This window comes from Rhinolophus ferrumequinum, chromosome 16, assembly GCF_004115265.2.
Source record: "Rhinolophus ferrumequinum isolate MPI-CBG mRhiFer1 chromosome 16, mRhiFer1_v1.p, whole genome shotgun sequence".
NCBI lineage: Eukaryota > Metazoa > Chordata > Mammalia > Chiroptera > Rhinolophidae > Rhinolophus > Rhinolophus ferrumequinum.
The window spans coordinates 59,362,530-59,377,860 of NC_046299.1; positions in this window are offsets into that span (position 1 = coordinate 59,362,530).

The following is a 15,331-nucleotide window of genomic DNA, read 5'->3' on the forward strand; positions in this document are numbered from 1 at the left end:
TCAATTACAGTTGACATACAATATTATACTAGTTTCAGGTGTACAACATAGTGGTTAGATATAACTTACAAAGTGATATTCACGGGGCTACCTGAAATCTGAACCCAACTACTCTGGAGCAAAAAGAATATATATATACCAGGGGTGTCAAAAAAATGTGTACAAGTGGACGCTTCAGTCAATGTTGCTCAAGTAGTGGTTCGCCGAAATCAGAAGTGTCTGGATGCTGATGGTAACCACTTAGAGCACCTCTTATAATTGCAGAAATCAAACGTGACTTGTATTCATCTTTTGTTATCGGTACATATTGAGCATTACCATTTTAATACAGTTTTCCTTTCTTAAAATGTGTGTACATTTTTTGGCACTCTGTATAATGTCATTGGTTGGTATACTGGAAACTGTACAGGTTTTAAACCACAAGCCCTGCCTCTTATTATCTCTGTGACATTCAGCTACTTCTCAATTTCTCTCAACCTCAATATTCCTCCTCTGTAAAAACAGGAATAAGAATACTGATATCATAATGATGTTGAGAGAGTTTCTTTTTAAGTCCATGAAAAAATTGATAATTAACAAATGTTGAAGTCCTATATCTTTCCTCAGTAGTAATACATTTTTATCAGAAGATAATCATTTTTAACAATAGAAAGAAATGATTTGGAAGCAAAACCATTCTCTAGGAACTCTATTAACTCCCCTATGTTCTAGGCACTGGTCTAGGTCCAGGCAAGACACAATTGCTTCGTGCTTTAGAGAGAGTTCCAGAATCTGCACTAGCTGTGTGATCTTGAGGAAGTTACTGAACCTTTCTGAGTCTCAGTTTCTTCAGCTGTGATAAAGGAATAATGATAGTAATGACCTCAAAATAGTCCCCTCGGGATACTGTGTATTTTTTCCAGAATGAAAGGTATTTGGAGCTGAATTACATTTCCCCAAAATTCATTCACCCTTATGTGCTATAAGTCTTAAACCCATACCTCAGAATGTGACTGTATTCAGAGATAGGTCTTTAAAGAGGTGATAAGGCTAAAATGAGGTCCTATGGGCGGGCCCTAATCCGGTATGACTTATGTCCTTATAAGAAGGGGAAATTAGGACACAGATGTGCACAGACTGATGGATGACCGTGTGAAGACACAGCAAGAAGACGACCATCTTGCTGGGAGAATTGGAAAGCCACGTGCAAAAGAATGAAACTGGACTGCTCTCTGTCACCATGTACCAAAATTAATTCAACATGGATCAAAGACTTAAGCATAAGACCTGACACAATAAACTGCATAGAAGAAAACATAGGCACTAAACTTATGGACCTTGGGTTCAAAGAGCATTTTATGAACTTGACTCCAAAGGCAATGGAAGTAAAAGCTGAAATAAACGAATGGGACTATATGAAACTTAAAAGCTTCTGCAGAGCAAAAGAAACCATCGACAAAATAAAGAGGCAACCAACTGAATGGGAGAAGATCTTTGCAAACAGTGCCTCTGATAAGGGGCTAATATCCAAAATATACAAGAAACTCATGAAATTCAACAACAAAAAAACAAACAACCCAATTGAAAAATGGGCAGAGGACCTGAAGAGACATTTCTCCAAAGAGGACATACAAATGGCAAATAGACATATGAAAAAATGCTCAACATCACTAATCATCAGAGAACTGCAAATAAAAACCACAATGAGATATCACCTCACCCCAGTCAGAATGGCTATCATCAACAAGACAAATAGTAGCAAGTGTTGGAGAGGCTGTGGAGAAAAAGGAACCCTCATACACTGTTGGTGGGAATGCAAACTGGTGCAGCCGTTATGGAAGGCAGTGTGGAGGTTCCTCAAAAAATTACGAATAGAATTACCATATGAGCCAGCAATCCCTCTCCTGGGTATCTACCCAAAAAATCTGAAAACATCTACACATAAAGACACATGTGCTCCAATGTTCATTGCAGCTTTGTTTACGGTGGCCAAGATGTGGAAAGAACCAAAATGTCCTTCGATAGATGAATGGATAAAGAAGTTGTGGTATATATACACAATGGAATAGTAAGAAAAGATGATATAGGAACATTTGTGACAACATGGATGGATCTTGAGAGTATAATGCTAAGCGAAACAAGTCAGACAGAAAAAGCAGAGAACCATGTGATTTCACTGATATGTGGTATATAAACCAAAAACAACAAAAGAACAAGACAAACAAATGAGAAACAAGAACTCATAGACACAGACAATAGTTTAGTGATTACCAGAGGGTAAGGGGGGTGGGGGGTGGGAGATGAGGGTAAGGGGGATCAAATATATGGTGACGGAAGGAGAACTGACTCTGGGTGGTGAACACACAATGGGATTTATAGATGATGTAATGCAGAATTGTACACCTGAAATCTATGTAATTTTACTAACAATTGTCACCCCAATAAATAAATAAACAAATAAATAAAAAGAAGACGACCACCTGCACGATGAGGGGAGAAGCCTCAGAATAAAACCAACCCTGCAGACACCTTGATCTTGAACTTCCAGCCTTCAGAACTGTGAGATATTAAATTTCTTTTGTATAAGCCACCCAGTTTGTGGTATTTTGTTATGGCAGCCCTAGAAAACTAATGCAAAAGAGAAAAACGCTTGTTCCAGTTCTGCATTCTCCAGGTGAGATCACTCCTTTCCAGCTTCCTTATTATTCTCAAAAGGGAAGAGAAAATCCACATATATATATACATATATATATACATATATATATATATAAATATATATATATATACGTATATATGTATATATATGTATTCCTAGCCAGATCCCACCAACTCTCTCTCTCTCCAATTCTTCAGTATTCATGGTTTCACCAAACACTCTGCCTTGATTCTAGAAAGGCTGATTCCTTTTTCCATTTCTCTGGTTATTGGAAGACCCCACAGACTCTCAGATATTTCATCACCTTGATTCTCCCTTTCACAAGGCCCTGTTTAATCCTTAATTTTACCCAACTCCTGAACCTTTTCCCTTATGACATGTAAAATCACAATGCATCATCAGCAAAATCTCCATTTCTATATTCTTCTTGCTCAAAGTTCCCTTTGTTTTTCTGCTTTACTGAAACTTGGTTTTCCTTGAGAATACTTTTTCCCCTGCAACACTCTCAAGTGCTGGTTATTTTCTCAACCAGCTGCTTCATACCACTGAGCTTAGCAATAGGGTAGGTTTCCTCTTTGCTCTTGGTTGCAGATTCCTAACCAATTTCCTTTCCTCTTCCCTAAAACTCCATCAGACAACACATCACTTCCTGCTATTGCAGTTATCAATAGACCTCGTCACTCCTGGATTTCACCTCCTCTTTGTCACTCTCTCTAACACTCCACTGTAGTTCCTAGTGATTTTGAAATTCTTGGGAATCACCCTCCCAGTTTCTTAACCACCTCTTCTCCAAAGACCTTGACCTTTACCATCTACCACCAATTCTTAGTGTCATCCCCTAGACTTTGTCATGCATTATCCATAACTTCTCTTCCTCTCTACACTCAGTTTCAAGCTTTACACTCACTGTTCACCATCCCCTATATTTCATTCATTCATGCAACAGAGTAGTGTGTACTGGGCACTGTTTAAGATAGAACTGATTAAAACAAGCAAAAATCTCTGCCCTTGTGGAACTTACATGGAGTTGATGGGAGACAGTAAACCAAGTGTACAGTATTTAGTTTGTGATAAGTGCTATAAGAAAAATAAAGCAAGAAAGGGGGTTAGGGAGTACTGGAGAGGTTGAGTTTTTTTAAAGGGTGGCTAAGAATACCCACATATACCAAAAAAAAAAAAAAAAAAGCAAAGACCTGAATTTCAAGGGGTTAAGACATGAAGACACATGACCCAGAGAGATATATGGACTGAGAGGCATGTAGAAGAAGAGTGTTCTTCAAAGAGGTAGCCGCGTATGCAAAGGACCCAAGATGGAAGCTTATCTGGAGTGTTCAAAGAACAGTGAACAGACCAGTGTGTCTGGAGGGGAGTGAGGGGGAAAGAAGTAGAAAATGAGGCTGGAGAACTGGAAAGGAGGTGAGGAAGCAGATTTTGTAGGGCCACATTTTATAAGTCACAGGAAAGATTTTTCTCTATTAGTCGGACGCATCGCCATTGGGAATTTTGAACAGAGGAGGGATGTGACCTTTCCAATGTTTTTCATAGCATGTCAGCTCTCAGAATCTTTTAATCCCACCAATCTATTGTTCCCTTCCTATTATCACTGTCTCTAACACCTTTGTGTCCTTATCTCCTCTTTTACCCAGCTTGGATTCAATGGTCCATCCTCTAACCACACACTTGCAAATTCCCTCAACTCCTTTGCCTCTCTCACTTTGTGGTATTCAGCTGGCAGAAACAATACCTAATGTAGTCCAGCACTGTGCCTACTTTGGCCCTACACCCACACAGTTAACCATGACTAGAGACAAACCACAAACAAGCCGACAGACTAATCATACTGTAAATTCACAGCTACCAATCTCCTTTCTCACATGTTTGGATTGACAATATTTTTTATTTCATTCTTTTACACCTTCTATGAGTTTAGAAATTCTAATTTCTACCTCTTCAGTGATTGTCTCAGTCTGCTCAGGTTGCCATAATAAAATACTATACCGTTGGTGGCTTAAACAACAGAAATTTATTTCTGACAATTCTGGAGGCTGAAAAGTCCAAGATCAAGGCGCTGGTAGGGTTGGTGTCTGGAGAGAGTTCTCCCCTTGCGTAGTAGTCAGCGACCCCTCACTGTGCCTTCACATGGCTTCTCCTGGATGTGTGCACATGCATGTGAAGGGAGAGGGAGCTTCTCTTTCTTTTCTCTTTCTTTTCTTGAAGACCACTGACCCCATCATGAGGGCCCCGACCTCATGACCTAGTCTAACTCTAATTACCTCCTAAAGGCCCATCTGTGGGTCAAGGCTTCAACATACAAATTTTGGGGGGACACAAACATTCCGTCCATGAGAGTGATTACTCTAGAAATTACACCACGAGCACCTTAAATTATTAAAGTCTAAAATTAATGAAAACATTTGTTGAGTCCCTATAGCATGAAGACCTTAGAATACTGACACTAATTCTCTTTTCATTACCACCACCACGGATATCATAACTATTTCACACGCCCGACATTTATCTATAATTACCCACATATTTTCCAGTTTCTTTGCACTTAGTTCCTTCTGCTTCTCTGTCCTATCTGAGGTCACTTTTCCTTCCACTTGGAGAACATCCTGTAATACCTTCAGGTGATAAAAACCTCAGTGCTTGCTTATCTGCAAATGCCTTTGTTGTGTTTCCATTCTTGAAATATATTTTTGCCAGGAATAGATAGTTTAACAATTGTTGTTTCTCAGTACATTCAACATGTCTTCTGACTTTTATCCCGGCTGCTGAACAGTCACTTGCCAGTTTAATTGCCCCTCCTTTGGAGACTATTGATATTTTTTTCCCTCTGGCTGCTTTTAATATTTTTCCTCTTCTTTGGTTCTTACATTTTCACTCTGATTTATTCAGATGTACTTTATTTTTATGTATCATGCTGTTTCAGTGAATTCCGGAAAATTATCAGTCATGTCTTTGAATATTGCTTCTGCCCCGTTACCTCAGCTCCTTCTGGAATTCCAACCTCCAACTTCATCCTCTGTGTCTTTTACTCTTTGTCCTGAGGTTTCCATATTCTTTTCCCTCTTTCTAGGCTTTCAATATGGATAATTTCTACTGATATATGTGGTAGTTCACTAATTGATGAGTCTAACCTGGCCAAACATCTCCACTGAATTTTTTTATGTTAATTTGAACTTCCTATTTTTGTAAGTTCTATGTAGCTCTTTTGTCTTTTTTATTTATTTTATCTTATTATTTTTATTTTTTAGAATAGTTTTTTATTAAATTTATTGGGCTGACACTGGTTACTAAAATTATATAGGTTTTAAGTGTATGAGTCTATAATATGTCAACTATATATTGCATTGTGTGTTCACCACCCAAAATCGAATCTCCTTCTGTCACCATATTTTTGACCCCTTTTCCCTCTTCTACCACCTCCCTCCCCCCTTACCCTCTGGTAACTACTAAACAGTTGTCTGAGTTTTTGCTTGTTTGTTTGTCTTGTTCATTTGTTACTTTCAGTTTTGTATCCCACATGAGTGAAATCATATGGTTCTCTCTTTTTTCTATTTAACTTATTTCTCTTAGCATTATAATCTCAAGGTCCATCCATGTTGTCTCAAATGGCAGTATTTCATCTTTTCTTATGGCCAAGTAATATTCCATTGTGTATATGTACCACATCTTCTTTATCCAATCATCTATCGAAGGACACTTGTTTCCGTATCTTGGCCACTGTGAATAATACTGCAATGAACATAGAGGAATAATAGGTTTCCTTTTGCTTTTCTTTTTTGTTTTCATTTCCTGCTTTCTTCAGTAGAAAGACAGGCTTCCTTCCCCATAGTCCTCTGTCATTAGGTGACAGGAAAGCAGCTGGGTTTACTTACAGTTTATCCCTACCTCAGCTTAATGTGGAGAAAGACTCTTAATACGTCCCACCTGAGGCAGATAGCAGGCATCTGTCTCCTTTACTCTTTAGGCCATTTAACTGAAGCCCTAGCGGGCAGTAGCAGCACATGCCCTCTAGATTTTGGCATTCCAATAATTCACTTATCTTTCTAACTTCACGCTTTCTCCTAGAATTTAGACTATCTTCTCCTCACTGGAAACAAGAATCTCTCTCTTCTTTACTTCTTAATCTAGATGTGTCCCAGGTCCCCACCCTTGGATCTCTCCTTTTCTCTATCTACACTCAGTCCCTAGCTGATCTTATCCAATCCATGGTTTTAAATATCTACATGATGATTGTATGAATTCCAGATAATATAATATAAACTCCAGATGATATTATAGATACATATTCATATTTCAAATGAAGATGTAGAGTCAACATACAAATACATGTGTGTCCATATATGTAAGCTGACTCTACATCTTCCTTTGCATGGCTATCAGATCCCTCAAACCTAGCATAGCCCTTTCCTACCACTCCTCCCACACCCCATATTCTCCCCATCTTAAGTGTTCATTCCGCCCATGCAAATAACTTGTTGGTCTCCAAATCTGCCACGTAACCACTTATCTCCAGACCTTTGTCACCTCTTCCCTCATTTACAAACCCCTAGTGAAAGCTTCTGGTTTACTATCTATTGTCCCCCAACAGCTAGTAAAAGTCTTGGGGAAGCTAGGGCCAATTTACTCATCATTACTTCCCAAGTTCTAGCACCATACTTGAAAAACACATTTGTCACCATACTTCACATAACTTTTTTAAGTGAATAAATGAATGAATTGTGTGTAAAGAATATTTGAAGAACAATTTCAAAGAAAGCAGCTCTGACAGTCTGCAACATAGCAATTCTATTTGAACAAGTGTAGTGTCTCCTTAGGAGATTCCTTTGAAGGGGCAAACTACATGGTTGTTTGCAGATGTCTGCAAGGATGTTGTTTTTTATAGTTTCCCCCCTCTTCCACTACAAACTTTCACTAAGGTTTAATCTTTAGTGCAGAAAAAAAAAAAAAAAAAAAAAGCCAAACTTAAAAGACAGCAGGGAGTGTAAATATCTCGTTTATACTTGGGCAGTGGGAAAGATATTATTTATGACTTCCACTTTTCATTCTATCATTTTGCAAAGACAGACAATTGGATTGCCAAATAAAATAATTGCTGTCCTTCCTCTGGCCCTTCAGATGCTGTGAGGGGGTAATACATAAGCCTCAGAAGCTTATCTCCCTATCATTTCTTCTATCCACTTCAACATTGCCTATGCTCCTTTCAAATGGAAGCTTCAGTGGATGCCATGAATCATAAGACTTTTACCAAGTGCCCAAACACAAACCAGTATAGTAAAAGCATTGATAAATGGCTTCCTTTATAGGAAGAAATACATCACGTAATACAGACTGTTTATCCTAGTTTAATTAAGTGCTTTCAAACACAACTTTAGTGACCTACAGAGAAAGAATAAGAGAGTAGTGGGAGAAGGAGAATCAAAACTGCGCACTTTAAAAGACATCGAATCTGGCAGAAAGGGAAGAAACTATTTCAGCATCAAGGAGCAGCTCTTCAGTACTCTGCTCTGTTTCCAAATCTCTTTCTATGTCTAGGATCCACATCCACTGCATCCTACGAAAATATCACCCCAAAAAAGACGATGGGGCAGTCAAAAGGAAATTTATTTCCTGTCAACGGAGGCTCTCAGGTCAACCAAAGAACCCCATCCAACCACTTTTGTACATGCCTCACACGATTTGCAAATGTGATTCTATCAAATTACTTTGAGGATGAGTTGAAATGTATTGACCCTACTAACCCAATCTTCAGGGACAAGATCAATCAGGATAGGGTGCAGTAATAACCTCCATGCTCAGAGGTTACACAACGAATATTTATTTCTCACACTATACATCTAATGCAGGGTAGGGGCAGAGGGAGCATGGATCATTTCAGTCACTCCATGACCGAGGTTGACAAAGGATTCCTCTCCACATGTGTTTCACAACCACTGCAGCAGGAGGAAGGGTCAAGTGCTGGCTTCCCAGGCTTCTACCGGAAGTGACACACATCTCCTATTCACATCTCTTATTGAACAAAGCAAGTCACATGGCCACACCTAAGTTCAAAGTGGGTGAAGAAACACCACCCTACCATGTGCCCAGGGAGAGAGGGGAACTGGGATATTTGTGAACAGCATTACATTCAACCACAGTGATCCTTCCCGTATTTTCACAAGCTCTGCCCTAAACCCTTATAGTAAATATTACCTTCAGCAGGCCCCCTTCAAAGATGAAAACAACCAGTGAGCCACCTTGAAAGGGAAATGACTGACTTTACAACAGCAGAAGACTTCCAAATAAAGATACAGCATAGGGGATTGAAACACAAGAGTGAATACTGAACTAGCTCATCCTGTGAGTCTTCCCCAAGCCAGAGTCTATGATTCCAGGATATAGAGAGATGCCAGCTGAGGGCATTTGTCAAGTCAGATTAAAGATAAGCAAGTCAAACCAAAGTGGAGATGTTTGGATACTTTGAATTGCCTAGATAAATTATCTTGATGGTCATTAATTCACTCAACAATGAATGAACGATGTCAGTAAGGGAGGAAGATGTGATAGGGAAACTAATTATTAGGTAGTTATAATCTCTAATTTCTAAGGACAATGGATACTGAGAAAGACCTTTGATTTTTTTGATTTAGGGTTAAAACTAGGAATGATAATTATAAAAGAGGAGAAGACTAAATTACAGCATAAGAAAAGTGATAAAGAGGTCTGGAGGGGAGGATCCAGATATGGAGAAGAGACTGGAACACTTGTAGCCAGGAAAGGGCTGGAGATGGAGGGAAGTAAGAGTAATCAGCAATGGGGGAGGAAGGGCAGCAAGCAGGGCAGTTTACCAGGGTTAAGACATTTGGAAAAAAGTCAAGACATTAAAGGGGGATAGAGGGATAACTTTTGCTGTGCGGGGTGCAGTATAAGTCTGTCCTCACAAAGCCCTCCTCTGTGAGCCGTCAGTGTATTTCAGTATGTAATTGTATTTAGAGAGGAATTGATGACATACCTGAATCGACCCAGGGGGTCCACCCAAGGAGACCTAGGCCTTTGCAGGTTACCCTGTAACAGCAGCATGGACAAAATAAGGCAGCACCAAAGGTTCAGGGAAATCCAACTCTGTTGAAGAGGAGTAGGAAACAATTCGAAGAGGAGATGGAATGGGATGGGACTTTTAGAGACCCTGAGCTAGAAAGAATATATTTTGCATGTGGGAGGATATGACTCATTGGAGGCCAGAGGTGGACTGTGGCAGACACACCCTAAGTAACTTGCAGTGAGTCACACCCATGTAATCCCTGCCCCCTGAATGTGTGTGGAATCTGTGACTTACTTCTACCCAATAAAATATGGTGAAGGTGGGGGGCTAGTTACTCCCCTGGTTGCGTTGTTATATAAATCTCCATCTTAGCATACTAGAGTGAGAGATTTTCCTGCTGTTCTCGAAGAGTAAGCTGCCATGTTATGATGGGGCTACATGGCAGGGAACCTCAGGGGCCTCAAGGCTTTGAGAGTGGCCTCCTGCTGGTAGCCAGCAAGAAAGCAGGAACCTCAAAGCTACAACCCTAAGAACTGAATTCTGATAATAAGCTCCTGAGCTTGGGCGAGGACACTGAATTCTAGAAAGGAATTCAGCCCAGCCAAGCCTTTGACTGAAGCCAGTTGAGCCATGCCCAAACTACTGACTGACAAACTGTGAAATTATAAATGTGTTTTGTTTTAAGCTATTGAAATTGTGGTGACTTGTTATGCAGCAATGGTAAACGAATACAAGAGGTGAGCTTCAAGGACTGAATATGAACTCAACAAGTGGAGAGAGGAAAAGCACTCTAGGCAAAGAAAGTAGCACAGAGGCAGAGAATATGCCGGCTTGTCTGGGGGACCGTGAATAATTAGGTGTGGCTAGTCTAAAGGAAGGACTACAGAAAGAGTGGTCAGTGGGCTACAGTGAAGGGGATGGACAGGATTATGGGGAGTCTGCTCTTTTGCCAGAGTGCTAGTTGTGCACCAAAGTGCTTCCCTTTTCCTCAGGGACAAAGTGTCCCTTGTGACCAAGTGACTGAGTTCTATTCAGTGGATTGGAAGCTGAAGTGAAGTGCATCCTCTCCCAGTCTGGCTCATAAAACCTCCCACACAATCTTCCAAGTTGTTCTAAACATATTTAAAAGTTGTTCAGTAACTGAATTAAATATCATTCTTTAAATTTAAATAAAATAAAATTAATTTTAAAATTTTGTTCCTTGATTGTACTAGCCGTGTATCAAGTGCTCAAAAGCCATACGTGGCTAGTGCTACTCTATCGACAGCAGAAGTCTCTACTTTACAAATTCACTAGATTTTCTCCCCTCCACATCCTTCAGTTTGCTTTGACTGTGATATTGAATTTTTTTTTCCACTGAATTTCTGGTTTAATTGTCTCAATTTTCTTAGTACTTCTTTGGCAGTGCCGAATTGGCCCCAAGTGTATTGTGCTAAATTTTCATCATTGCCCTAAGTATTTCAGAGTATGTACCAAGATTCAGAATAAGTTCTAGATCCTACAGTTTCCTTTCTGTTCATCAATGTCTATCATAATTGTTGTCTCTTGGTGTACAATTAAATAAAGGAGAAAAATCATGATCGTTAAGGGCACGCCACATAATATAGAAAAGGGCTTATATACCATTTTAACAAAGGACAATAAATTTGTGGACAAGACAAAGGAAAGGGTTTCAGTTTCTAGGGGTGGTAAATTGTGGGAAGGTAAATAGATGGAGAAACTAGTGGAAAATAAAAGTTATTTAGTAAAGTTTGTGCAGGCCCATCTTGGTGCCAACTTGCCATCTCATCTTCTTCAAGACCATTAAACTCTCCCAGGAGAGGGAGTTTATGGCAGTCCTCATTTCTCGGAAATGTCTGCTCTAAATCAGATAAGGGAAGCTCTGAGATTTCTTTCTATATCTGTTGATTCTCAATGGCATTCAGCTTAAAATAATCCATATGCCAAAGTGGCATATTTTGGGACAGTATATTCTGATCCCCTTCAATAGCAATAATGATTATAACAATACCTTGGATTTAACTGGACACATGCAGACTTTTTAACAAGTTATATTATAGTGAATATAATTGCCTCTTGTTCTGAAGTGAATTTTACTTGTTAAAAGCTTTATAAATACCAATTCCTACTCAGGAAAAAAAAAATTGATCCAAGAATTATTCACAACAGGAAAGTAACATGAGAAATAAAAAGTTATTCCTAGGTTACATGAAACCATGCCCCAAATATGCAGATGCTATATTATGCTTCATAAAGCATTTTCATATCTATTCAACAAATATATATTTAACACTATTAAGCATCAAGTATTATTCTAGGCACAGTGAATAAAATAGACAAAATGCTGGCTGTCATAAGCTTACATTCACCAATTCATTGGGCTCTTAGTCTTACCTTCTTGAGACAAGTAGTCCAGCATTATAAGCTGCACCATGTAGCTAGAAAACTGAGACCAGAAAAGAAGGATAACTTGTTCATGCCATATATTGAAGAAGGGGGATAGGTATGACTACAAACCTTGAAATCACACATATCCTGATTTAAATTCCCCCTGCATGTATTAATAACTGTGTGATCTTTGGTAAATAACTGAATTGTTCTTAGCCTGTTTCCTGTTCCGTAAAATGAAGGTTGTAGTGGCACCAGAAGCTCACAGGAATGTCCAAGGGACGACTCAATCTGGAGCAGTGGTGACCAGATTCTTGTCTTCTCATGAGAAAGAATTCAAGAGCGAGACAGATGCAGGAAAGCACAGGGAGTTTATTGAAATGAAAGTACACACTTGAAAGTGAAGTGTGGGTGAACTCAGAACAAGTCGCGTGGAGGGAGTCTGACCTCCCTGGGCTGAGACTGATGATGTCCCATTGATGCAGCTGTCAGTTTCCTCCCAGTAGGTGGGATCCTAAGTTTCCAGCTTTATCTTCCTTATTTGGCTCCTCTGGAACTGTAATGGCATCAGGTGCATGCTGGGAGTCATAGTAACAGCAATGCAAATGAGATTATAATGGTATTATAATTAACTAAAGGTGGGGTCCGGGTCAAGAGGATCAACCTAGCTGGATGAAACTGGTCCTTGTTCTTCTCCAGCTGCAGGTGCTGGATCGTCACTTGTTACTTGTGTAACCAGTGAGACACCTCACGTTGTATCCTGGAGGGGGTGTCAATGTCCTGGACTACTTATCCTGCCTCAGTAGAAGCCTAACACCCCATGTAGTAATGAGAACTAAATCAACTATGAACACTTTGTGTACAGCTTTACGACACACAAAGTATGTTTCTGGGGCTGCCGGATGGCTCAGTTGGTTAGAGCGCGAGCTCTCAACAACAAGGTTGCCAGTTCAATTCCTACATGGGACAGTGGGCTGCGTCCCCTGCAACTAAAGATTGAAAACGGCAACTGGACTTGGAGCTGAGCTGCGCCCTCCACAACTAGATTGAAGGACATTGACTTGGAGCTGATGGGCCCTGGAGGAACACATTGTTCTCCAATAAAATTTATTTTTAAAAAATTAGCATCCTTTAAAAAAAAAAGGTATGTTGCTGTTATTGTTTGTTGTTATTGTTTTTACCTTTCTGGTAGTTTCCATTCTATAAAAAAAAGTTTTTATAATGAGCTGAATTGAATGTACTTGAATTGAATTAATAAGGAGTACTATAAAGCCAACACGGATAGGAGCATTCTTGATTATCTCATTTATTGTCTAAGAATCATTTAAAGAGTGGATTCAAAAGGTTGGTAGTTTGGAAACTGATTGGACAAAATCAAATCCTTGTTGATACTAATAGTAATAATAAAAAGTAATAATAAAAAATAATTGGCCACTTATTACATAACTGGTACTTTATGAGTTAGATTCTTTACACATTTTCATTTAATCATTCAAAACCCAAAAAAGTCAATACTGAACATAAGTAGAAACAACAGTTAAAAAGTTAAAGCTCTGCTTTCGGACAGCATTGCATGGTGCCCAGGAGTTTGGCCATGGCCGGTGAATCCTGCCTCCTGCCCAGACCATGCAATGGCCTCCTAAGTAGACTATTGGTGTGGCCTCTTCAGTTTTCCTGACCCCATTACTGCTCCTTCGGTCTTTCCTCCATATTGGCTAGAGTGCTTTGGACACATTTATTTACTCACGCTTTTAATTTGCTTAAAAGCATGTAAAGCAGTATTTCTCAAATTATAAAGTGCACACAGATCACCCAAGGGTATAATTATAGTGCAGATTCTGGCACTGGGTATGGGGTAGAGGCTGAGATTCTGCTTTCCTAGTAAGCCCCCAGGGGATGCCAGTTCTTCTGGTCCAGCGGCCATACTGTGTGTAGCAAGACTATAGTAGATCACCACTGCATACAGAGCAGAACCCAAACATCCGGGTTCAACAAGCCTTGTACAATTACGCTTCCTGTCATACTCCCAATGAACTCCACCGGCGCCACAGAACTACTCCATGTCTCTAGGAAGTTTTCTTTGTGCCTTGTTGAATATTTTTTCTTTGTCAAGACTGCCCTTCCAGGCTGCCTTCTACAATCACTCCCAATTTCCCACCCCCTACCCAGCCTCCTAGAGCTCCTCCCACCCTTGAAGACCCAGATCAATAGCATTTTTGATGAAGCCCCGTCTCAAGGAGAATTGATTACCCCCTTCTCTGCCCCCCTCAGCACTTTGTATGAGTTCAGAACCAGTTGCCTTGTATGGCTGAATTTTGAAGTGCTTATTTCCATCTCCAGACATGTGGTCCTTGCCAGCCTAATTTATGTTTTTATTAAGGGTTTGCTTCGAGCCAAATATCAACAAATGTTTGACATGTGCTAGGGAAATGTAAATCACTTTTAGAATGCTATTATGGACACTGGAAATATCCATGGGGCACTACTCCCAGAACACAGCAAGCTAATTGATTAGCTAAGATCTAGAGGTGGAAGCCTCCAGCGCCAAAATACTGAAAGATGAAAACTTTCTTGAGCCTAACACCTTGTTAATAGCTACAGTGGGTGGGGGAGAAAAAGAGGGAGAGGGAGAAAGAGAGAGAGATTGAGGAAGAAAAGAAAGAAACTGTACTTGTGGCGTCTCAAACAAATCTTGGCTTATGGCTTATATTTTATTTGGGGACTTATTTGTTCCACTCAGTTTTCACAGGGGAATGCCAGTGATTCAGAGAGTTTTCAAGCCATGTGTCACTTAGTTTTCCATTTCAGTGGTGACCTTGCCCTCTCCTCTGTTTCAGTGTTTTTCATGCACGATTTATTATTCCAGTCAGAAAGCTTTTTCAGAAATGTAGCACTAAAAGGCAATGAGAAGCACTTTCCATGACTCAATGTCAAAGTGATTTTCCCCCTCTTTTTACTCTTTACTTTATTAGATCTTAAATTATAAAAGTTGTGGATGTAACAAGTTGTACGATAAAAAATATGGGTGTTTTAAGTTAATTATTTCCTGACCTGTTGTCTCCTAATCTCCAGACACGTTTTAAAGGTAGAGAAAAACAGGATTTGCTAATAGATGAGATTAAAGGGTGAGGGACCAAGGAGGGCTAGTCAAAGTGGTCCCATTTACTAGGATGAGAAAACAGCAGGGAAGGATCAGCTAAGAGGAGGAGCAGGCCTGGAGAGTTCCCGTGAGACCATCACAATTTCCTAAATCATCCAAGTGAAGATTCTGAGTGAACAGC